Raw genomic sequence first — 26,759 nt, 5'->3', positions numbered from 1 at the left:
AAGGTCTGGGAAGGTGGTAAAAGATGGAGGTGTGGCTTTGTTGGTCAAGGACACGATAACGGCGGCTGAAAGAACCTTTGAGGACTCGTCTACTGCGGTGGTATGGGCTGAGGTTGCCAAGGAAGGTTTGTCGACTGAGTCAGTGTGGGTGGAAGTTCGGAACAGCAAGGCAGCAGTCACCTCACTGGGGGTTTTCTACGGCCCCCAAATAGCAGTTGAGAGATCAAAGAACTCATTGGCCGGCAGATTGTTGAAAAGTGCAAACGTATCAGGGTTGTTGTTGTGGGTGACTTCAACTTTTCCAATATAGATTGAAACCTCCTGAGTGCAGATGGTTTGGATGGTGCCGTTTTTGTCAGGTGTGTTCAGGAGGGTTTCCTTACTCAGTTTGTGGACAGGCCGAGGAGGGAGGCCATTTTGGATTTGGTGCTCGGCAATGAGCCAGGACAGGTGTCAGATGTCGTGGTGGGAGAGCACTTTGGCGACAGTGACTACAACAGCCTCACATTTACCATAGCCATGGAAAGGGAAAGGAGCAGTTACCAGGGGAAGATATTTAACTGGGGAAAAGGAAACTATGATGCTATCAGACAGGAGTTGGGAAGTAGAGATTGGGAGCAATTGTTCCACAGAAAGGGCACAGCAGACATGTGGAGCTGTTCAAGGAGCAGTTGTTGCGAGTGATGTATGAATTTGTTCCTCTGAGACAGGTAAGAAGGGGTAAGATTAAGGAGCCTTGGATGATGGGTGCAGAGGTGCTTCTTGTCGAAAAGAAAAAGGCAGCGTACGTAAGGTGGAGTAAGTGAGGGTCTAGCACAGCTTTAGAGTATTACAGGCCTGCTCGGAAGGAGCTCAAAAGATATTGCCTGTACAATTGTTACCTGTTACAACCTTTGCGTCCACGCTTGCTCATTCAATGGTGTCAAGATGCCAGCAGTGAGTGTACCTTCTCCATCCCCTAATGCCGTCAGCTCACACAAGACATAGTCCTTACTTAAAATCTTCTGATCAAACAAAGTTCATTGTTTTGGACATTTTAGTTACCTGTCATGAAAGGAAAACTGATTCTGACTGGCGTGAACTGCAGTGCAAATGAATATAATCTGCGAAACGAGATTCCTTATGGGCTTGCATCTGCTAGAAATGATTGCTTTTCAAAGACGTTGCATACATACATTTATTTCTCCTATCACCTTAGATTATATTTTTGTTTGTGCGTGTTGTGTGGGCTTCCAGTCAGGCCCATAAACACAGGTTGATGCAGTCACTGTTATAACACGGTATTGAAGGAGAATTTGTGATCTTTGGAGTTTCATTCCAGTGTATGAAGGAGTGCATCATCAAACCACTCCAGATCTCTACTGGTGACTATATTGTTGCAAGTTTTCAAGTGTTACCGATGGTCACATAAAATATGGCCTTTTTATTGTTGCGCTATTCATCTTAACTGCACCATATCTAGTATTTAGGCTTGGAAACAATTTCTATTTTTTTGATTTACTTATTCAAAATCATTTATGATTGTTGTCATGATATCTACGATATGTTATTTTGATTGGACATAGAGGATTGGATCTGTCTTACCCCAACTATTAATGGAAATAATGTATGCGCTTTTCAAACCCCTTCTGGGCAAGGTAGTTGCTCAGTGGTTAGAGCTGCTCATGCACTGGGGAGCCAATTGAGATTCCAGTCTTGGGTAACGATCTGTGTGGAATTGACATGTCCTCCCCGCGTCTGCAAGGGGCTTCTGCCAGGTGCTGCAGTTTCCTCCCATTGTTCAAAGATGTGCAGGTCCTTATATGTGATTTGTGAAGCATTTCTTAAATGTTTCAATCCTGCCAGCATCCAGTGCCTTGGACAAAATAACTGGAGGTGAATAAAAGATACTGTGCCTTTTGACACCATTTCCTGCTGGATTTTCATCAATCCTGCTTTATATCGGTGACAACTTCCATGACCTTTTTTGATGCTATGTCTGAATTGACAGTCTAGTTCCAAATATTTGTTGTGTAGTATTACAAGGTCTCTGTTACAGCATACCCATGAATGCCCACTTCAAAAGATACTTCCATATCATAGAACCCCTACAGTGTGGAAACAAGCCCCTTTTGACCCAACAAGTCCACAGCCACCCTCCAAAGAGCATCTCACCCTGACTCATTCCCCGACCCTTTCCTCAGTAACCCTACATTTCCCATGACTAACACACCTAATCTACACATCCCGAAACACAATGGGCAAGTTTGGCATGGCCCATACAACTAGCCTGCACATCTTTGGACAGTGGGAGGAAACCAGAGCACCCAGCAGGAACCCATGCAGGCATGGGCAGAATGTACAAACTCTGCACAGAAAATCACGCAACGGTGGGATCGAACCTGGGTCCCTGGCGCTGTGAGTCAGCAGTGCTAACCACTGAGCCACCGTGCTGCCCTTGGAGTTAGACAGAGCTTGCTTGTTCTTGGGTGGCCTCAAACTGCCAACCTCCACTTAGTGGCAAAAGTGCTGACCAACTGCACTCATCTTCACTGGTTTTTGCTTTGTATCATTGAATTCAATCCTTCAAACTCTATGATAAATATTTAAATTTCCATTGATATGTGAGCGTTGTTTTTAGTACGCAGTATTGGTTTATTATGTTTCATTGGTACATAATGAATATTGTATGTGTATGCAAATGGGCAAGTTGGTAATGATGCAGTCCACAGACCTGGAGGATAATAACACTGTCCTTCAATCGCCCACGATGCCCTCTGCAAATTGGTAGAAAACAAAAATTTCTATAAAATTAATCTCTCCTCCCGTCAGTCAATCAAAATTAATTCAGGATTTTGTACAGGCCAATAACTGTAAGATTACATGGGCCTAAACAAAACTACTGGCTCATATTAGTTCAGTAAAGTGAAAGGGCAACAATAGAGGTAGTAGGAACTGCAGATGCTGGAGAATCTGAGATAAGAAGGTGTAGAGCTGGATGAACACAGCAGGTCAAGCAGTATCATCCAGCTCTACACCTTGTTATCTCAGATTCTCCAGCGCCAATTTTCTGAAGTAGGGTCTCGTCCCGAATCAGCTTTCTTGCTCCTCTGATGCTGCTTGGCCTGCTGTGTTCATCCAGCTCTCCACCTTGGGCAACAATAGAGTATGCTTTAAGTCACTAGATATGTTACGTGGGTTTGTCTTCCTTAGGGTGGAGTTAGTGGAACCGAAAAAGATGTCTCCCTCACAGCGTTTGTGACAAAAGAATTGCATTGTTCCTTGGCGGCCTTTCAACAGAAGAACATTCAGAGATTTCACGAGCGGTAAGAATGTAACTTCTTTTACTTCTCTTTATCTCACTTTTTCCAAAATTGGAAAATAGATTTTAGAAATAACATCGAGCTGATGAAGTGTGAAAAGAAGAATAATTCCAAGCAGTGGTGGGAGTTGGTCAGTGAGGTGGGAGGAGTGGATAGGTGGGAGAGAAGGCGGACAGGTCATGGAGGCGGGGATGAGTGGAGGAACTAGTCTTGGGATGAGGCTGACGGGTGGGGAGATTTTGAGGGTGCCAAAGTCCATATTGAGGCCATTGAGTTGGAAGCTCCCGAGGCGGAATATGAGGTGCTGCTCCTCTAGTTTCTGGGTGGTGTGATTGTGACACTGGAAGAGGCCCAGGATGGACATGTCGTCCACGGAGTGGGAGGGGGAGTTGAAGTGATGCAATGATTTGGATATGAAAATAGGTGTGGTTAGTAAGTTTCCCAATGATTGAAGGTGTAGTAGCCAGCCAAGAAGGTCACCTCAGAATGCAATGGGACATTGACAAGGGCCAATAAACTGAGGAGTGGCAGATTGAGTTGAGGTTAGATAAATGTGAGGTGCTACATTTTGGAAAGGCAAATCAGGGCAGCACGTATACACTGAAGGTTGTGGGGAGAGTTGCTTAATAAAGAGACACTGGAGTGCAGTTTCGTAGTTCCATCAAAGTACAGCCACCGGTAGAAAGGATATGAAGGAGACATTTGGTGTGCTCGCCTTTATCGGTCAGTGCATTGAGTATAGGAGTTGGGAGATCACTTCGCAGCGATATAGGACGTTGGTTCGGCTGCTTTTGGAATACTGCAATCGATTTTGGTCTCCTTGCGAGAGGAAGGATGTCGGCGCAACATTGAGGGCCGAAGGGCCTGTTCTGCGCTGTATTGTTGTATGTTGTAAACTTGAAAGGGTTCAGAGAAGATCTACAAGGATGTTACCAGCATCGGAGGTTGGAGGTATACCGTGGGCTTGAACAGGCAGCGATTACTTGGAACTTTGGAGTTCAGGGCTGACCATATAGAAGTTTATACAATTACGAGGGACGTGGATAGAGCGAACAGCCAAGATCTTTTCCCCGGGTTGCTGGAATCCAAAACTGGAGAGAATAGGTTGAAAATGAGAGAGGGAAGATTTAAAATGGACCGGATTTTTTTCATAGTGGTGCATGTATGGAATGAGCTGCCAGAGGAAGTGGTGGAGGCTTGTACGTTTAAAAGGCATGTGGATGGGTATATGAATAGGATGGGTTGAGAGGAATATGGGCCAAATGCTGGCAAATGGGACTAAATTAATTTAGGATATCTGGTCAACATAGACAAATTGGGCCAAAGGATCTGTTTCCCTACTGTACATCTCTTTGACTTGAAGTGTCTTTTTTCTGAACCACGTGGCCCATAATTAGAAAAACTTGAATCAGGATTTGGGAATGTGACAATTCAAATTGGATCTGTTTGATGAAATTAACTCTGTAGGTAATGGTGGTTGAATTATGATTTATAAAATTTGAGTTTATTGCAGCATCTTATAGATTAGAGGAGACACATGTAATCAAAATTGAAAATCAAAACTTGGTAAAATTTTGCATTGGAAATACATGACCAGCCATTGGAGGAGATTCATGATCATTGCATTCAAGTGAGAACAACAAATGCGATTCAGTGACTCAGTGAAATGGGATGCAGTGACTGAGATAAATGGGATGCAGTGACTGAGATAAATGGGATGCAGTGACTGAGGTAAATGGGATGCAGTGACTGAGTGAAATGGGATGCCGTGACTGAGATAAATGGGATGCAGTGGCTGAGGGTAATGGGATGCAGTGACAGATGGAAATTGAATGCAGTGAGAGAGTGAAATTGGATGCACTGACAGATGGAAATGGGATGTAGTGACTGAGAGAAATGGGATACAGTGACTGAGGGAAATGGGATGCAGTGACTGAGTGAAATGGGACGCAGTGACTGAGGGAAATGGGATGCAGTGACTGAGGAAATGGGATGCAGTACCTGACGGAACTTGAATGCAGCATCAGATGAGAAAAGGGATGCAGTGACTGTGTGAAATGGGATGCAGTGACTGGGTGAAATAGGATGCAGTGAATGAGTGAAGTGAGATGCAGTGACTGATGGAAAGGAGATGCAGTGACTGAGTGAAATGTGATGCAGTGACTGAGTGAAATGTGATGCAGTGACTTTTGGAAATGGGATGCACTGAGTGATGGAAATGGGAGGCAGTGATTGAATGAAATGGGTGCAAGTGACCGTGGAGATGGGATGCAGTGACTTGGGGAAAGGAGATGCAGTGACTGTGGAAACGGGATGCTGTGACTGAGGGTAACGGGTTGAGGCGGCTAAGTGAAATGGGACGCCGTGTCTCTGTGAAATGTGATGCGGAGACTGTGGGGAAATGGATGCAGTGACTGAATGAGATGGGATGCGTTGACTGATGGAAAGGAGATGCCGTCACTGTGGGAAATGGCATGCAGTGACTGAGTGAAATGGGAAGCTGTGAATGAGTGAAATGGGATGCCGTGACTGATGGAAATGGGATGCAGTGACTGAATGAAATGAGATGCAGTGACTGAGGGAAATGAGATGCACTGATGTAGGGAAATTGGATGCACTGGGTGAGTGACATGTGATGCAGTCACTGAGTGAAATGGGATGCACTGGCTGAGAGAAATGGGATGCAGTGACTGAGGGAAATGGGATGCAGTCACTGAAGGAAATGGGATGCAGTGACTGAGGGAAATGGGATGCAGTGACTGAGTGAAATGGGAAGCTGTGAATGAGTGAAATGGGAAGCTGTGAATGAGTGAAAGGGGATTTTGTGACTGAGTTAAAGGAGATGCTGTGACTGAGGGAAATGGGATGCACTGTCTCAGTTCAATGAGATTCACTGTCTCAGTTAAATGGGATGCAGTGACTGAGTGAAATGCGATGCAGTGACTGTGGGAAATGGGTTGCAGTGACTGCAGGAAAGGATTGCAGTGACACTGGGAAAAGGGAGGCAGTGACTGAGGGAAATGGGATGCAGTGACTGAGTGAAAGGGGCTGCTGTGACTGAGTGAAATGGGATGCAATGACTGAGGGAAATGGGAGGTAGTGACTGACTGAATTTGGCAGGGAGTGCCTGAGTGAAATGGGATGCAGTGACTGAGGGTAATGGGACGCAGTGACTGAGTGAAATAGGATGCACTGTCTCAGTTGAATAGGATTCACTGTCTCCGTTAAATAGCATATAGTGACTGAGTCAAATGGAATGCTGTGACTGAGTGAAATGGGATGCAGTGGCTGAGTGAAATGGGAAGCAGTGGCTGATTGAAATGGGATGCAGTGGCTGAGTGAAATGGGATGCAGTGACTGAGGGAAATGGGATGCGCTGACTGAGTGAAATGGGATGCTGTGACTGAGGGAAAGGAGACGCAGTGACTGTGGGAAATGGGTTGCAGTGACTGAGGAAAATGGGAGGCAGTGATTGAGTGAAATGGGATGCAGTCACTGAGTGAAATGTGATGCAGTGACTGAGTGAAATGGGATGCAGTGACTGAGTGAAATGGGATGCAGTGGCTGAGTGAAATGGGATGCAGTGACTGAGGGAAATGGGATGCGCTGACTGAGGGAAATGGGATGCAGTGACTGAGTGATATGGGATGCAGTGGCTGAGTGAAATGGGATGCAGTGGCTGAGTGAAATGGGATGCAGTGGCTGAGTGAAATGGGATGCATTGACTGAGGGAAATGAGATGCATTGACTGAGGGAAATGAGATGCATTGACTGAGGGAAATGAGATGCATTGACTGAGGGAAATGAGATGCATTGACTGAGGGAAATGAGATGCATTGACTGAGGGAAATGAGATGCATTGACTGAGGGAAATGACATGCAGTGACTGAGGGAAAGGAGATGAAGTGACTGTGGGAAATGGAATGCTGTGACTGAGGGTAATGGGATGCACCGTCTCAGTTCAATGAGATTCACTGTCTCAGTTAAATGGGATTCAGTGACTGAGGGAAATGGGATGCGCTGACTGAGTGAAATTGGATGCAGTGACTGAGGGAAATGGGATGCAGTGACTGAGGGAAATGGGATGCAGTGACTTTTGGAAATGGGATGCAGTGAGTGATGGAAATGGGAGGCAGTGATTGAGTGAAATGGGATGCAGTGACTGAGTGATGTGGGATGCAGTGGCTGAGTGAAATGGGATGCAGTGGCTGAGTGAAATGGGATGCAGTGGCTAAGTGAAATGGGATGCAGTACCTGACGGAACTTGAATGAAGCGTCAGATGAGAAACGGGACGCAGTGACTGTGTGAAATGGGATGCAGTGACTGCGTGAAATAGGATGCAGTGACAGAGTGAAATGTGCTGCCGTGACTGCGTGAAATGTGATGCCGTGACTGCGTGAAGTGTGATGCAGTGACTGCGTGAAATGTGATGCAGTGACTGCGTGAAATGTGATGCAGTGTCTGCGTGAAATGGGATGCAGTGTCTGTGTGAAATGGGATGCAGTGACTGTGGGAAATGGGATGCAGTGACTGTGTGAAATGTGATGCTGTGAATGAGTGAAGTGAGGTGCAGTGACTGATGGAGATTGAATGCAGTGTCTGATGCAAATGGGATGCACTGACTGAGTGAAATGGGATGCACTGACTGAGGGAAATGGGATGCAGTGACTGAGGGAAATGGGATGCAGTGACTGAGGGAAATGGGATGCAGTGACTGAGGGAAATGGGATGCAGTGACTTTTGGAAATGGGATGCAGTGAGTGATGGAAATGGGAGGCAGTGATTGAATGAAATGGGTGCAAGTGACCGTGGAGATGGGATGCAGTGACTTGGGGAAAGGAGATGCAGTGACTGTGGAAACGGGATGCTGTGACTGAGGGTAACGGGTTGCAGTCGCGAAGTGAAATGGGACGCCGTGTCTCTGTGAAATGTGATGCGGAGACTGTGGGGAAATGGATGCAGTGACTGAATGAAATGGGATGCAGTGACTGAGTGAAATGTGATGCGTTGACTGATGGAAAGGAGATGCCGACACTGTTGGAAATGGCATGCTGTGACTGAGTGAAATGGGAAGCTGTGAATGAGTGAAATGGGATGCAGTGACTGAGGGAAATGGGATGCAGTTGCTGAGGGAAGTAGGATGCAGTGACTTTTGGAAATGGGATGAAGTGAGTGATGGAAATGAGAGGCAGTGATTGAATGAATCGGGGACGAGTGACCATGGAGATGGGATGCAGTGACCTGGGGAAAGGAGATGCAGTGACTGTGGAAACGGGATGCTGTGACTGAGGGTAACGGGTTGCAGTGGCTAAGTGAAATGGGACGCCGTGTCTCTGTGAAATCTGATGCGGAGACTGTGGGGAAATGGATTCTGTGACTGAATGAAATGGGATGCAGTGACTGAGTGAAATGTGATGCGTTGACTGATGGAAAGGAGATGCAGTCACTGTGGGAAATGGCATGCAGTGACTGATGGAAATGGGATGCAGTGACTGATGGAAATGGGATGCAGTGACTGAGCTAAATGGGATGCAGTGACTGAATGAAATGAGATGCTGTGACTGAGGGAAATGAGATGCAGTGACTGAGGGAAATGAGATGCACTGATGTAGGGAAATTGGATGCACTGGGTGAGTGAAATGTGATGCAGTCACTGAGTGAAATGGGATGCACTGGCTGTGAGAAATGGGATGCAGTGACTGAGGGAAATGGGATGCAGTCACTGAAGGAAATGGGATGCAGTGACTGAGGGAAATGGGATGCAGTGACTGAGTGAAATGGGAAGCTGTGAATGAGTGAAATGGGATGCTGTGAATGAGTGAAATGGGCTGCAGTGACTGAGTGACATGGGGTGCAGTGACTCTGTGAAAAGGGATGCAGTGACTGAGGGAAATGGGTTGCAGTGACTGAGTGAAATGGGAAGCTGTGAATGAGTGAAATGGGAAGCTGTGAATGAGTGAAAGGGGATTTTGTGACTGAGTTAAAGGAGATGCTGTGACTGAGGGAAATGGGATGCACTGTCTCAGTTCAATGAGATTCACTGTCTCAGTTCAATGAGATTCACTGTCTCAGTTAAATGGGATGCAGTGACTGAGTGAAATGGGATGCAGTGACTGAGGGTAATGGGACGCAGTGACTGAGTGAAATAGGATGCACTGTCTCAGTTGAATAGGATTCACTGTCTCCGTTAAATAGCATGTAGTGACTGAGTCAAATGGAATGCTGTGACTGAGTGAAATGGGATGCAGTGGCTGAGTGAAATGGGATGCAGTGACTGAGGGAAATGGGATGCGCTGACTGAGTGAAATGGGATGCAGTGGCTGAGTGATATGGGAAGCAGTGGCTGATTGAAATGGGATGCAGTGGCTGAGTGAAATGGGATGCAGTGACTAAGGGAAATGGGAGGCAGTGATTGAGTGAAATGGGATGCAGTCACTGAGTGAAATGGGATGCAGTGACTGAGTGAAATGGGATTCAGGGACCGACGGTCATGGGATGCAGTGACTGATGGAAATGGGATGCAGTGACTGAGTGAAATGGGATGCAGTGGCTGAGTGAAATGGGATGCAGTGACTGAGGGAAATGGGATACAGTGACTGTGGGAAATGAGATGCATTGACTGAGGGAAATGAGATGCTTTGACTGAGGGAAATGAGATGCATTGACTGAGGGAAATGAGATGCATTGACTGAGGGAAATGAGATGCATTGACTGAGGGAAATGAGATGCATTGACTGAGGGAAATGAGATGCATTGACTGAGGGAAATGAGATGCATTGACTGAGGGAAATGACATGCAGTGACTGAGGGAAAGGAGATGAAGTGACTGTGGGAATGGAATGCTGTGACTGAGGGTAATGGGATGCACCGTCTCAGTTCAATGAGTTTCACTGTCTCAGTTAAATGGGATTCAGTGACTGAGGGAAATGGCATGCTGTGACTGAGTGAAATGGGAAGCTGTGAATGAGTGAAATGGGATGCAGTGACTGAGGGAAATGGGATGCAGTGACTGTGGGAAATGGGATGCAGTGAATTAGTGAAGTGAGATGCAGTGACTGAGTGAAATGGGATGCAGTGACTGAGTGAAATGGGATGCAGTGACTGAGTGAAATGGGATGCACTGACTGAGTGAAATGGGATGCACTGACTGAGTGAAATGGGATGCACTGACTGAGGGAAATGGGATGCACTGACTGAGGGAAATGGGATGCAGTGACTGAGGGAAATGGGATGCAGTGACTGAGGGAAATGGGATACAGTTACTGAGGGAAATAGGATGCAGTGACTTTTGGAAATGGGATGCAGTGAGTGATGGAAATGGGAGGCAGTGATTGAATGAAATGGGTGCAAGTGACCGTGGAGATGGGATGCAGTGACTTGGGGAAAGGAGATGCAGTGACTGTGGAAACGGGATGCTGTGACTGAGGGTAACGGGTTGAGGCGGCTAAGTGAAATGGGACGCCGTGTCTCTGTGAAATGTGATGCGGAGACTGTGGGGAAATGGATGCAGTGACTGAATGAAATGGGATGCAGTGACTGAGTGAAATGTGATGCGTTGACTGATGGAAAGGAGATGCTGTCACTGTGGGAAATGGCATGCAGTGACTGAGTGAAATGGGAAGCTGTGAATGAGTGAAATGGGAAGCTGTGAATGAGTGAAAGGGGATTTTGTGACTGAGTTAAAGGAGATGCTGTGACTGAGGGAAACGGGATGCACTGTCTCAGTTCAATGAGATTCACTGTCTCAGTTAAATGGGATTCAGTGACTGAGTGAAATGCGATGCAGTGACTGTGGGAAATGGGTTGCAGTGACTGCAGGAAAGGATTGCAGTGACACTGGGAAAAGGGAGGCAGTGACTGAGGGAAATGGGATGCAGTCACTGAGTGAAAGGGGCTGCTGTGACTGAGTGAAATGGGATGCAATGACTGAGGGAAATGGGATGCAGTGATTGAGTGAAATGTGATGCAGTGACTGAGTGAAATGGGAGGTAGTGACTGACTGAATTTGGGAGGGAGTGCCTGAGTGAAATGGGATGCAGTGACTGAGGGTAATGGGACGCAGTGACTGAGTGAAATGGGATGCACTGTCTCAGTTGAATAGGATTCACTGTCTCCGTTAAATAGCATGTAGTGACTGAGTGAAATGGGATGCAGTGGCTGAGTGAAATGGGATGCAGTGGCTGAGTGAAATGGGATGCAGTGGCTGATTGAAATGGGATGCATTGGCTGAGTGAAATGGGATGCAGTGACTGAGGGAAATGGGATGCGCTGACTGAGTGAAATGGGTTGCTGTGACTGAGGGAAAGGAGACGCAGTGACTGTGGGAAATGGGTTGCAGTCACTGAGTGAAATGTGATGCAGTGACTGAGTGAAATGGTATGCAGTGACTGAGTGAAATGGGATTCAGGGACCGACGGTCATGGGATGCAGTGACTGATGGAAATGGGATGCAGTGACTGAGTGAAATGGGATGCAGTGGCTGAGTGAAATGGGATGCAGTGACTGAGGGAAATGGGATGCAGTGACTGAGTGATATGGGATGCAGTGGCTGAGTGAAATGGGATGCAGTGGCTGAGTGAAATGGAATGCTGTGACTGAGGGAAAAGAGATGCATTGACTGAGGGAAATGAGATGCATTGACTGAGGGTAATGGGATGCACCGTCTCAGTTCAATGAGATTCACTGTCTGAGTTAAATGGGATTCAGTGACTGAGGAAAATGGGATGCGCTGACTGAGTGAAATGGGATGCGGTGACTGAGGGAAAGGAGACGCAGTGACTGTGGGAAATGGGATGCGCTGACTGAGTGAAATGGGATGCGGTGACTGAGGGAAAGGAGACGCAGTGACTGTGGGAAATGGGTTGCAGTGACTGAGGAAAATAGGAGGCAGTGGCTGAGTGAAATGGGAGGCAGTGGCTGAGTGATGTGGGATGCAGTGGCTGAGTGAAATGGGATGCAGTGGCTGAGTGAAATGGGATGCAGTGGCTGAGTGAAATGGGATGCAGTACCTGACGGAACTTGACTGAAGCGTCAGATGAGAAACGGGATGCAGTGACTGTGTGAAATGGGATGCAGTGACTGCGTGAAATAGGATGCAGTGACAGAGTGAAATGTGATGCAGTGACAGAGTGAAATGTGATGCCGTGACTGCGTGAAATGTGATGCCGTGACTGCGTGAAGTGTGATGCAGTGTCTGCGTGAAATGGGATGCAGTGACTGTGGGAAATGGGATGCAGTGACTGTGGGAAATGAGATGAAGTGACTGTGTGAAATGTGATGCTGTGACTGTGTGAAATGTGATGCTGTGACTGTGTGAAATGGGATGCAGTGACTGAGTGAAATGGGATGCAGTGACTGAGTGAAATGGGATGCAGTGACTGTGGGAAATGGGATGCTGTGAATGAGTGAAGTGAGATGCAGTGACTGAGTGAAATGGGATGCAATGACTGAGTGAAATGAGCTGCAATGACTGTGTGAAGTGGGATGCAGTGACTGTGGGAAATGGGATGCAGTGACTGAGTGAAATGGGATGCAGTGACTGAGGGAAATGGGATGCAGTGACTGAGGGAAATGGGATGCAGTGACTGAGGGAAATGGGATGCAGTTACTGAGGGAAATAGGATGCAGTGACTTTTGGAAATGGGATGCAGTGAGTGATGGAAATGTGAGGCAGTGATTGAATGAAATGTGTGCAAGTGACCGTGGAGATGAGATGCAGTGACTTGGGGAAAGGAGATGCAGTGACTGTGGAAACGGGATGCTGTGACTGAGGGTAACGGGTTGCAGTGGCGAAGTGAAATGGGACGCCGTGTCTCTGTGAAATGTGATGCGGAGACTGTGGGGAAATGGATGCAGTGACTGAATGAAATGGGATGCAGTGACTGAGTGAAATGTGATGCGTTGACTGATGGAAAGGAGATGCCGCCACTGTTGGAAATGGCATGCTGTGACTGAGTGAAATGGGAAGCTGTGAATGAGTGAAATGGGATGCACTGACTGAGGGAAAGGAGATGCAGTGACTGAGGGGAATGGGATGCAGCGACTGAGTGAACTGGGACGCAGTGACTGAGTGAAATGGGATGCAGTGACTGAGTGAACTGGGACGCAGTGACTGAGTGAACGGGGATGCAGTGACTGAGTGTCCTGGGATGCAGTGACTGAGTGAAATGGGATGCAGTGTCCGTTAAATGGGCTGCAGGGACTGTTGGAAATGGGATGCAGTGACTGAGGGGAATGGGATGCAGTGACTGAGGGAAATGGGATGCAGTGACTGAGGGAAATGGGATGCAGTGTCTGAGTGAAATGGGATGCATTGACTGATGGAAATGGGATGCAGTGACTGACTGAAATGGGATGCAGTGACTGAGTGAAATGGGATGCAGTGACTGAGTGAAATAGGATGCAGTGACTGAGTGAAATGGGATGCAGTGACTGAGGGAAAGGAGATGCAGTGACTGATGGAAATCGGAAGCAGTGACTGATGGAAATGGGATGCCGTGACTCATGGAAATGGGATGCCGTGACTGATGGAGATGGGATGCAGTGACTGAGTGAAATGGGATGCAGTGACTGTGTGGCATTGGGTGTGGTGATTGATGGAAATACATTCACTGTCTCAGTTGAATAGGATTCACTGTCTCCATTAAATGGGATGCAGTGACTGCGTGAAATGGGATGCAGTGAATGAGTGAAGTGAGATGCAGTGACTGATGGAAAGGAGATGCAGTGACTGATGGAAAGGAGATGCAGTGACTGAGTGAAATGTGATGCAGTGACTGCGTGAAATGGGATGCAGTGACTGCGTGAAATGGGATGCAGTGACTTAGGGAAATGGGACACCGTGACTGAGTGAAATGGGATGCAGTAACAGAGTGGAATGCATTGCAGTGACTGATGGAAATTGAATGCAGTGACTGATGGAAGTTGAATGCAGTGACTGCGTGAAATGGGATGCAGTGACTGTGTGGCATTGGGTGTGGTGATTGATGGAAATACATTCACTGTCTCAGTTGAATAGGATTCACTGTCTCCGTTAAATGGGATGCAGTGACTGCGTGAAATGGGATGCAGTGAATGAGTGAAGTGAGATGCAGTGACTGATGGAAAGGAGATGCAGTGACTGATGGAAAGGAGATGCAGTGACTGAGTGAAATGGGATGCAGTGTCTGCGTGAAATGGGATGCAGTGACTGCGGGAAATGGGATGCAGTGACTGTGGGAAACCAGATTAAGTGACTGTGTGAAATGTGATGCTGTGACTGTGTGAAATGTGATGCTGTGACTGTGTGAAATGGGATGCAGTGACTGTGGGAAATGGGATGCAGTGACTGTGGGAAATGGGATGCAGTGACTGAGTGAAATGGGATGCAGTGACTGTGGGAAATGGGATGCAGTGAATGAGTGAAATGGGATGCCGTGACTGATGGAAATGGGATGCCGTGACTGATGGCAATGGGATGCCGTGACTGATGGAAATGGGATGCCGTGACTGATGGAAATGGGATGCCGTGACTGATGGAAATGGGATGCAGTGACTGAATGAAATGAGATGCAGTGACTGAGGGAAATGAGATGCACTGATGAAGGGAAATTGGATGCACTGGGTGAGTGAAATGTGATGCAGTCACTGAGTGAAATGGGATGCACTGGCTGAGAGAAATGGGATGCAGTCACTGAAGGAAGTGGGATGCAGTGACTGAGGGAAATGGGAAGCTGTGAATGAGTGAAATGGGAAGCTGTGAATGAGTGAAATGGGAAGCTGTGAATGAGTGAAATGGGCTGCAGTGACTGAGTGACATGGGGTGCAGTGACTCTGTGAAATGGGATGCAGTGACTGAGGGAAATGGGTTGCGGTGACTGAGTGAAATGGGAAGCTGTGAATGAGTGAAATGGGAAGCTGTGAATGAGTGAAAGGGAATTTTGTGACTGAGTTAAAGGAGATGCTGTGACTGAGGGAAATGGGATGCACTGTCTCAGTTCAATGAGATTCACTGTCTCAGTTAAATGGGATGCAGTGACTGAGTGAAATGCGATGCAGTGACTGTGGGAAATGGGTTGCAGTGACTGCAGGAAAGGATTGCAGTGACACTGGGAAAAGGGAGGCAGTGACTGAGGGAAATGGGATGCAGTCACTGAGTGAAATGGGATGCAGTGACTGAGTGTAAGGGGCTGCTGTGACTGAGTGTAAGGGGCTGCTGTGACTGAGTGTAAGGGGCTGCTGTGACTGAGTGAAAGGGGCTGCTGTGATTGAGTGAAAGGGGCTGCTGTGACTGAGTGAAAGGGGCTGCTGTGACTGAGTGAAATGGGATGCAGTGATTGAGTGAAATGTGATGCAGTGACTGAGTGAAATGGGAGGTAGTGACTGACTGAATTTGGGAGGGAGTGCCTGAGTGAAATGGGATGCAGTGACTGAGGGTAATGGGACACAGTGACTGAGTGAAATAGGATGCACTGTCTCAGTTGAATAGGATTCACTGTCTCCGTTAAATAGCATGTAGTGACTGAGTCAAATGGAATGCTGTGACTGAGTGAAATGGGATGCAGTGGCTGAGTGAAATGGGAAGCAGTGGCTGATTGAAATGGGATGCAGTGGCTGAGTGAAATGGGATGCAGTGACTGAGGGAAAGGAGACGCAGTGACTGTGGGAAATGGGTTGCAGTGACTGAGGAAAATGGGAGGCAGTGATTGAGTGAAATGGGATGCAGTCACTGAGTGTAACGTGATGCAGTGACTGAGTGAAATGGGATGCAGTGACTGAGTGAAATGGGATTCAGGGACCGACGGTCATGGGATGCAGTGACTGATGGAAATGGGATGCAGTGACTGAGGGAAATGGGATGCAGTGACTGAGTGATATGGGGATGCAGTGACTGAGGGAAATGAGATGCATTGACTGAGGGAAATGTGATGCATTGACTGAGGGAAATGAGATGCATTGACTGAGGGAAATGACATGCAGTGACTGAGGGAAAGGAGATGAAGTGACTGTGGGAAATGGAATGCTGTGACTGAGGGTAATGGGATGCACCGTCTCAGTTCAATGAGATTCACTGTCTCAGTTAAATGGGATTCAGTGACTGAGGGAAATGGGATTCGCTGACTGAGTGAAATGGGATGCGGTGACTGAGGGAAAGGAGACGCAGTGACTGTGGGAAATGGGTTGCAGTGACTGAGGAAAATGGGATGCAGTGATTGAGTGAAATGGGATGCAGTGGCTGAGTGAAATGGGATGCAGTGGCTGAGTGATGTGGGATGCAGTGGCTGAGTGATGTGGGATGCAGTGGCTGAGTGATGTGGGATGCAGTGGCTGAGTGATGTGGGATGCAGTGGCTGAGTGAAATGGGATGCAGTACCTGACGGAACTTGAATGAAGCGTCAGATGAGAAACGGGATGCAGTGACTGCGTGAAATGTGATGCCGTGACTGCGTGAAGTGTGATGCAGTGACTGCGTGAAATGTGATGCAGTGACTGCGTGAAATGTGATGCAGTGTCTGCGTGAAATGGGATGCAGTGTCTGCGTGAAATGTGACGCCGTGACTGCGTGAAATGTGATGCCGTGACTGCGTGAAGTGTGATGCAGTGACTGCGTGAAGTGTGATGCAGTGTCTGCGTGAAATGTGATGCAGTGTCTGCGTGAAATGGGATGCAGTGTCTGCGTGAAATGGGATGCAGTGACTGTGGGAAATGGGATGCAGTGACTGTGGGAAACGAGATGAAGTGACTGTGTGAAATGTGATGCTGTGACTGTGTGAAATGTGATGCTGTGACTGTGTGAAATGGGATGCAGTGACTGAGTGAAATGGGATGCAGTGAGTGTGGGAAATGGGATGCAGTGACTGAGTGAAATGGGATGCAGTGACTGAGTGAAATGGGATGCAGTGACTGAGTGATGTGGGATGCAGTGACTGAGGGAAATGTGATGCTGTGACTGTGTGAAATGTGATGCTGTGACTGTGTGAAATGGGATGCAGTGACTGTGGGAAATGGGTTGCAGTGACTGAGGAAAATGGGATGCAGTGATTGAGTGATGTGGGATGCAGTGGCTGAGTGATGTGGGATGCAGTGGCTGAGTGATGTGGGATGCAGTGGCTGAGTGATGTGGGATGCAGTGGCTGAGTGATGTGGGATGCAGTGGCTGAGTGAAATGGGATGCAGTGGCTGAGTGAAATGGGATGCAGTACCTGACGGAACTTGAATGAAGCGTCAGATGAGAAACGGGATGCAGTGACTGCGTGAAATGTGATGCCATGACAGCGTGAAGTGTGATGCAGTGACTGCGTGAAATGTGATGCAGTGACTGCGTGAAATGTGATGCAGTGTCTGCGTGAAATGGGATGCAGTGTCTGCGTGAAATGTGATGCCGTGACTGCGTGAAGTGTGATGCCGTGACTGCGTGAAGTGTGATGCCGTGACTGCGTGAAGTGTGATGCAGTGACTGCGTGAAATGTGATGCAGTGTCTGCGTGAAATGTGATGCAGTGTCTGCGTGAAATGGGATGCAGTGTCTGCGTGAAATGGGATGCAGTGACTGTGGGAAACGGGATGCAGTGACTGTGGGAAACGAGATGAAGTGACTGTGTGAAATGTGATGCTGTGACTGAGTGAAATGTGATGCTGTGACTGTGTGAAATGTGATGCTGTGACTGTGTGAAATGTGATGCTGTGACTGTGTGAAATGGGATGCAGTGACTGAGTGAAATGGGATGCAGTGACTGTGGGAAATGGGATGCAGTGAATTAGTGAAGTGAGATGCAGTGACTGAGTGAAATGGGATGCAGTGACTGAGTGAAATGGGATGCAGTGACTGAGTGAAATGGGATGCAGTGACTGAGTGAAATGGGATGCAGTGACTGAGTGAAGTGGGATGCAGTGAATGAGTGAAGTGAGGTGCAGTGACTGATGGAGATTGAATGCAGTGTCTGATGCAAATGGGATGCACTGGCTGAGTGAAATGGGATGCAGTGACTGAGTGAAATGGGATGCAGTGACTGAGGGAAATGGGATGCAGTGACTGAGGGAAATGGAATGCAGTGACTGAGGGAAATGGGATGCAGTGACTTTTGGAAATGGGATGCAGTGAGTGATGGAAATGGGAGGCAGTGACTGAGGGAAATGGGATGCAGTGACTGAGTGATATAGGATGCAGTGGCTGAGTGAAATGGAATGCTGTGACTGAGGGAAATGAGATGCAGTGGCTGAGTGAAATGAGATGCAGTACCTGACGGAACTTGAATCAAGCGTCAGATGAGAAACGGGATGCAGTGACTGTGTGAAATAGGATGCAGTGACAGAGTGAAATGTGATGCAGTGACAGAGTGAAATGTGATGCCGTGACTGCGTGAAATGTGATGCCGTGACTGCGTGAAGTGTGATGCAGTGACTGCGTGAAATGTGATGCAGTGACTGAGTGAAGTGAGATGCAGTGACTGAGTGAAGTGAGATGCAGTGACTGAGTGAAATGGGATGCAGTGACTGAGTGAAATGGGATGCAGTGACTGAGTGAAATGGGATGCAGTGACTGAGTGAAATGAGCTGCAATGACTGTGTGAAGTGGGATGCAGTGAATGAGTGAAATGAGGTGCAGTGACTGATGGAGATTGAATGCAGTGTCTGATGGAAATGGGATGCAGTGACTGAGGGAAATGGGATGCAGTGACTGAGGGAAATGGGATGCAGTGACTTTTGGAAATGGGATGCAGTGAGTGATGGAAATGGGTGGCAGTGAGTGATGGAAATGGGAGGCAGTGATTGAATGAAACGGGTACGAGTGACCATGGAGATGGGATGCAGTGACCTGGGGAAAGGAGATGCATTGACTGTGGAAACGGGATGCTGTGACTGAGGGTAACGGGTTGCAGTGGCTAAGTGAAATGGGACGCCGTGTCTCTGTGAAATCTGATGCGGAGACTGTGGGGAAATGGATTCTGTGACTGAATGAAATGGGATGCAGTGACTGAGTGAAATGTGATGCGTTGACTGATGGAAAGGAGATGCAGTCACTGTTTGAAATGGCATGCAGTGACTGATGGAAATGGGATGCAGTGACTGATGGAAATGGGATGCAGTGACTGAGCTAAATGGGATGCAGTGACTGAATGAAATGAGATGCAGTGACTGAGGGAAATGAGATGCACTGATGTAGGGAAATTGGATGCACTGGGTGAGTGAAATGTGATGCAGTCACTGAGTGAAATGGGAAGCACTGGTGAGAGAAATGGGATGCAGTGACTGAGGGAAATGGGACCCAGTCACTGAAGGAAATGGGATGCAGTGACTGAGGGAAATGGGATGCAGTGACTGAGTGAAATGGGATGCAGTGATTGAGTGAAATGTGATGCAGTGACTGAGTGAAATGGGAGGTAGTGACTGACTGAATTTGGGAGGGAGTGCCTGAGTGAAATGGGATGCAGTGACTGAGGGTAATGGGACACAGTGACTGAGTGAAATAGGATGCACTGTCTCAGTTGAATAGGATTCACTGTCTCCGTTAAATAGCATGTAGTGACTGAGTCAAATGGAATGCTGTGACTGAGTGAAATGGGATGCAGTGGCTGAGTGAAATGGGAAGCAGTGGCTGATTGAAATGGGATGCAGTGGCTGAGTGAAATGGGATGCAGTGACTGAGGGAAAGGAGACGCAGTGACTGTGGGAAATGGGTTGCAGTGACTGAGGAAAATGGGAGGCAGTGATTGAGTGAAATGGGATGCAGTCACTGAGTGTAACGTGATGCAGTGACTGAGTGAAATGGGATGCAGTGACTGAGTGAAATGGGATTCAGGGACCGACGGTCATGGGATGCAGTGACTGATGGAAATGGGATGCAGTGACTGAGGGAAATGGGATGCAGTGACTGAGTGATATGGGGATGCAGTGACTGAGGGAAATGAGATGCATTGACTGAGGGAAATGTGATGCATTGACTGAGGGAAATGAGATGCATTGACTGAGGGAAATGACATGCAGTGACTGAGGGAAAGGAGATGAAGTGACTGTGGGAAATGGAATGCTGTGACTGAGGGTAATGGGATGCACCGTCTCAGTTCAATGAGATTCACTGTCTCAGTTAAATGGGATTCAGTGACTGAGGGAAATGGGATTCGCTGACTGAGTGAAATGGGATGCGGTGACTGAGGGAAAGGAGACGCAGTGACTGTGGGAAATGGGTTGCAGTGACTGAGGAAAATGGGATGCAGTGATTGAGTGAAATGGGATGCAGTGGCTGAGTGAAATGGGATGCAGTGGCTGAGTGATGTGGGATGCAGTGGCTGAGTGATGTGGGATGCAGTGGCTGAGTGATGTGGGATGCAGTGGCTGAGTGAGTTGGGATTGCAATGATGGTCAGATGAGAATGTGGATGCCAGTGCTGAGTGAAATGTGATCCTCACGATCATCATATGAATCTAGAACGGGATGCAGTGACTGCGTGAAATGTGATGCAGTGACTGCGTGAATGTGACAGTCTGCGTGAAATGGATGCAGTGACTGCTGAAATGTGATGCCGTGTCTGCGTGAAATGGGATGCAGTGTCTGCGTGAAATGTGATGCAGTGACTGCGTGAAATGTGATGCCGTGTCTGCGTGAAAGTGTGATGCAGTGTCTGCGTGAAGTCGTGATGCAGTGTCTGCGTGAATGTGATGCCAGTGTCTGCGTGAAATGGGATGCAGTGTCCTGCGTGAAATGGGATGCAGTGACTGTGGGAAATGGGATGCAGTGACTGTGGGAAACGAGATGAGTGACTGTTGAATGTGATCTGTAATGTTGTGACATGTGATCTGTCTCTGTGAAATGGATGCAGTGACTGTGAAATGGATGCAGTGACTGTGGGAAATGGATGCAGTGACTAGTGAAATGGATGCAGTGACTGAGTGAAATGGATGCAGTGACTGAGTGATGTGGGATGCAGTGACTGAGTGAAATGTGATGCTGTGACTGTGTGAAATGGATGCTGTGACTGTGGGAAATGGGATGCAGTGACTGTGGGAAATGGGTTGCAGTGACTGTGGAGTGAAATGGGATGCAGTGGATGTGGGAGTGGATGTGGGATGCAGTGGCTGAGTGATGTGGGATGCAGGGCTGAGTTGCAGTGGCCTGAGTGATGTGGGATGCAGTGGCTGAGTGAAATGATGCAGTGCTGAGTGAAATGGGATGCAGTGGCTGAGTGAAATGGGATGCAGTACCTGCGTGAAATGTGATGCCATGACAGCGTGAAGTGTGATGCAGTGACTGCGTGAAATGTGATGCAGTGACTGCGTGAAATGTGATGCAGTGTCTGCGTGAAATGGGATGCAGTGTCTGCGTGAAATGTGATGCCGTGACTGCGTGAAGTGTGATGCCGTGACTGCGTGAAGTGTGATGCCGTGACTGCGTGAAGTGTGATGCAGTGACTGCGTGAAGTGTGATGCAGTGACTGCGTGAAATGTGATGCAGTGTCTGCGTGAAATGTGATGCAGTGTCTGCGTGAAATGGGATGCAGTGTCTGCGTGAAATGGGATGCAGTGTCTGCGTGAAATGGGATGCAGTGACTGCGTGAAATGGGATGCAGTGACTGTGGGAAACGAGATGAAGTGACTGTGTGAAATGTGATGCTGTGACTGTGTGAAATGTGATGCTGTGACTGTGTGAAATGTGATGCTGTGACTGTGTGAAATGGGATGCAGTGACTGAGTGAAATGGGATGCAGTGACTGTGGGAAATGGGATGCAGTGAATTAGTGAAGTGAGATGCAGTGACTGAGTGAAATGGGATGCAGTGACTGAGTGAAATGGGATGCAGTGACTGAGTGAAATGGGATGCAGTGGCTGAGTGAAATGGGATGCAGTGACTGAGTGAAGTGGGATGCAGTGAATGAGTGAAGTGAGGTGCAGTGACTGATGGAGATTGAATGCAGTGTCTGATGCAAATGGGATGCACTGACTGAGTGAAATGGGATGCAGTGACTGAGTGAAATGGGATGCAGTGACTGAGGGAAATGGGATGCAGTGACTGAGGGAAATGGAATGCAGTGACTGAGGGAAATGGGATGCAGTGACTTTTGGAAATGGGATGCAGTGAGTGATGGAAATGGGAGGCAGTGACTGAGGGAAATGGGATGCAGTGACTGAGTGATATAGGATGCAGTGGCTGAGTGAAATGGGATGCAGTGGCTGAGTGAAATGGAATGCTGTGACTGAGGGAAATGAGATGCAGTTGTTGAGTGAAATGAGATGCAGTACCTGACGGAACTTGAATCAAGCGTCAGATGAGAAACGGGATGCAGTGACTGTGTGAAATGGGATGCAGGGACTGCGTGAAATAGGATGCAGTGACAGAGTGAAATGTGATGCAGTGACAGAGTGAAATGTGATGCCGTGACTGCGTGAAATGTGATGCCGTGACTGCGTGAAGTGTGAGGCAGTGACTGCGTGAAATGTGATGCAGTGACTGAGTGAAGTGAGATGCAGTGACTGAGTGAAGTGAGATGCAGTGACTGAGTGAAATGGGATGCAGTGACTGAGTGAAATGGGATGCAGTGACTGAGTGAAATGGGATGCAGTGACTGAGTGAAATGAGCTGCAATGACTGTGTGAAGTGGGATGCAGTGAATGAGTGAAATGAGGTGCAGTGACTGATGGAGATTGAATGCAGTGTCTGATGGAAATGGGATGCAGTGACTGAGGGAAATGGGATGCAGTGACTGAGGGAAATGGGATGCAGTGACTGAGGGAAATGGGATGCAGTGACTTTTGGAAATGGGATGCAGTGAGTGATGGAAATGGGTGGCAGTGAGTGATGGAAATGGGAGGCAGTGATTGAATGAAACGGGTACGAGTGACCATGGAGATGGGATGCAGTGACCTGGGGAAAGGAGATGCATTGACTGTGGAAACGGGATGCTGTGACTGAGGGTAACGGGTTGCAGTGGCTAAGTGAAATGGGACGCCGTGTCTCTGTGAAATCTGATGCGGAGACTGTGGGGAAATGGATTCTGTGACTGAATGAAATGGGATGCAGTGACTGAGTGAAATGTGATGCGTTGACTGATGGAAAGGAGATGCAGTCACTGTTTGAAATGGCATGCAGTGACTGATGGAAATGGGATGCAGTGACTGATGGAAATGGGATGCAGTGACTGAGCTAAATGGGATGCAGTGACTGAATGAAATGAGATGCAGTGACTGAGGGAAATGAGATGCACTGATGTAGGGAAATTGGATGCACTGGGTGAGTGAAATGTGATGCAGTCACTGAGTGAAATGGGATGCACTGGTGAGAGAAATGGGATGCAGTGACTGAGGGAAATGGGATCCAGTCACTGAAGGAAATGGGATGCAGTGACTGAGGGAAATGGGATGCAGTGACTGAGTGAAATGGGAAGCTGTGAATGAGTGAAATGGGAAGCTGTGAATGAGTGAAATGGGCTGCAGTGACTGAGTGACATGGGGTGCAGTGACTCTGTGAAATGGGATGCAGTGACTGAGGGAAATGGGTTGCAGTGACTGAGTGAAATGGGAAGCTGTGAATGAGTGAAATGGGAAGCTGTGAATGAGTGAAAGGGGATTTTGTGACTGAGTTAAAGGAGATGCTGTGACTGAGGGAAATGGGATGCACTGTCTCAGTTGAATAGGATTCACTGTCTCCGTTAAATAGCATGTAGTGACTGAGTCAAATGGAATGCTGTGACTGAGTGAAATGGGAAGCAGTGGCTGAGTGAAATGGGAAGCAGTGGCTGAGTGAAATGGGATGCTGTGACTGAGGGAAAGGAGACGCAGTGACTGTGGGAAATGGGTTGCAGTGACTGAGGAAAATGGGCGGCAGTGATTGAGTGAAATGGGATGCAGTCACTGAGTGAAATGTGATGCAGTGACTGAGTGAAATGGGATGCAGTGACTGAGTGAAATGGGATTCAGGGACCGACGGTCATGTGATGCAGTGACTGATGGAAATGGGATGCAGTGACTGAGGTTAATGGGATGCAGTGGCTGAGTGAAATGGGATGCAGTGACTGAGGGAAATGGGATGCAGTGGCTGAGGGAAATGAGATGCATTGACTGAGGGAAATGAGATGCATTGACTGAGGGAAATGAGATGCATTGACTGAGGGAAATGAGATGCAGTGACTGAGGGAAATGACATGCAGTGACTGAGGGAAAGGAGATGAAGTGACTGGGGGAAATGGAATGCTGTGACTGAGGGTAATGGGATGCACCGTCTCAGTTCAATGAGATTCACTGTCTCAGTTAAATGGGATGCGCTGACTGAGTGAAATGGGATGCGCTGACTGAGTGAAATGGGATGCGGTGACTGAGGGAAAGGAGACGCAGTGACTGTGGGAAATGGGTTGCAGTGACTGAGGAAAATGGGATGCAGTGACTGAGTGAAATGGGATGCAGTGACTGAGTGATGTGGGATGCAGTGGCTGAGTGAAATGGGATGCAGTGGCTGAGTGAAATGGGATGCAGTGGCTGAGTGAAATGGGATGCAGTACCTGACGGAACTTGAATGAAGCGTCAGATGAGAAACGGGATGCAGTGACTGTGTGAAATGGGATGCAGTGACTGCGTGAAATAGGATGCAGTGACAGAGTGAAATGTGATGCCGTGACTGCGTGAAATGTGATGCCGTGACTGCGTGAAGTGTTGATGCAGTGACTGCGTGAAATGTGATGCTGTGACTGCGTGAAATGTGATGCAGTGACTGCGTGAAATGTTATGCAGTGTCTGCGTGAAATGGGATGCAGTGACAGAGTGAAATGTGATGCCGTGACTGCGTGAAATGTGATGCCGTGACTGCGTGAAGTGTGATGCAGTGACTGCGTGAAATGTGATGCAGTGTCTGCGTGAAATGTGATGCAGTGTCTGCGTGAAATGTGATGCAGTGTCTGCGTTAAATGGGATGCAGTGTCTGCGTGAAATGGGATGCAGTGACTGTGGGAAATGGGATGCAGTGACTGTGGGAAACGAGATGAAGTGACTGTGTGAAATGTGATGCAGTGACTGTGGGAAATGGGATGCAGTGACTGAGTGAAGTGAGATGCAGTGACTGAGTGATATGGGATGCAGTGACTGAGTGAAATGGGATGCAGTGACTGAGTGAAATGGGATTCAGGGACCGACGGTCATGGGATGCAGTGACTGATGGAAATGGGATGCAGTGACTGAGTGAAATGGGATGCAGTGGCTGAGTGAAATGGGATGCAGTGACTGAGGGAAATAGGATGCAGTGGCTGAGTGAAATGGAATGCAGTGGCTGAGGGAAATGAGATGCATTGACTGAGGGAAATGAGATGCATTGACTGAGGGAAATGAGATGAATTGACTGAGGGAAAGGAGATGAAGTGACTGTGGGAAATGGAATGCTGTGACTGAGGGTAATGGGATGCACCGTCTCAGTTCAATGAGATTCACTGTCTCAGTTAAATGGGATTCAGTGACTGAGGGAAATGGGATGCGCTGACTGAGTGAAATGGGATGCGGTGACTGAGGGAAAGGAGACGCAGTGACTGTGGGAAATGGGTTGCAGTGACTGAGGAAAATGGGAGGCAGTGATTGAGTGAAATGGGATGCAGTGGCTGAGTGATGTGGGATGCAGTGGCTGAGTGAAATGGGATGCAGTGGCTGAGTGAAATAGGATGCAGTACCTGACGGAACTTGAATGAAGTGTCAGATGAGAAACGGGATGCAGTGACTGTGTGAAATGGGATGCAGTGACTGCGTGAAATAGGATGCAGTGACTCCGTGAAGTGTGATGCCGTGACTGCGTGAAGTGTGATGCAGTGACTGCGTGAAATGTGATGCAGTGACTGCGTGACATGTGATGCAGTGTCTGCGTGAAATGGGATGCAGTGTCTGCGTGAAATGGGATGCAGTGTCTGCATGAAATGGGATGCAGTGTCTGCGTGAAATGGGATGCAGTGACTGTGGGAAATGGGATGCAGTGACTGTGGGAAATGGGATGCAGTGAATGAGTGAAGTGAGCTGCAATGATTGTGTGAAGTGGGATGCAGTGAATGAGTGAAGTGAGGTGCAGTGACTGATGGAGATTGAATGCAGTGTCTGATGCAAATGGGATGTACTGACTGAGTGAAATGGGATGCACTGACTGAGGGAAATGGGATGCAGTGACTGAGGGAAATGGGATGCAGTGTTAGGGTTAGGGTTACATCATGGGTCCAGCCTCCAATGAAATGATGTTATTCTACTCTTTCTGGAATTGACACTGTCCGGTCTGTTACCATGAGTACTGTCATTTCCGGTTTTGATCTGTATGGGTTTGTGTGTGGGGGTCCAATTGTATCTGTTTGTTGGTTGCATTATGGGTGGAGAATCACGCCTCTCAGAGGACACTGCGACAAGGTAACCGTAGTAGCCCAAGCCAAGCATAGACACGCACAGGAATTCCGAGAGGCATGGTTCTGCACCCGTTCTCCAGCCTCACATTCTTGGTCTCTTCAGTCTGAATATGATCACTCAACCATATCCG

The 26,759-nt window shown here is 48.0% G+C and overlaps 1 protein-coding gene across 4 annotated transcripts in view; it reads left to right on the top strand.

Annotated features, from left to right (window-relative positions):
* The window catches only part of LOC132207862 (uncharacterized), a 226,958-nt gene that overhangs the window by 180,456 nt on the left and 19,743 nt on the right, over positions 1–26,759 (top strand). For all 4 annotated transcript variants that reach the window (XM_059643696.1, XM_059643698.1, XM_059643697.1 and 1 more), the window contains one exon: positions 3,193–3,305. The gene's annotated coding sequence lies outside the window, so the exon portion shown is untranslated. The remainder of the gene's footprint in view (positions 1–3,192; positions 3,306–26,759) is intronic.

The sequence above is a fragment of the Stegostoma tigrinum genome, unplaced genomic scaffold (genome assembly GCF_030684315.1).
Source record: "Stegostoma tigrinum isolate sSteTig4 unplaced genomic scaffold, sSteTig4.hap1 scaffold_181, whole genome shotgun sequence".
Classification (NCBI taxonomy): domain Eukaryota; kingdom Metazoa; phylum Chordata; class Chondrichthyes; order Orectolobiformes; family Stegostomatidae; genus Stegostoma; species Stegostoma tigrinum.
Note: the sequence above shows the minus strand (reverse complement) of the source record. Positions and strands in the feature narration are given on the sequence as shown.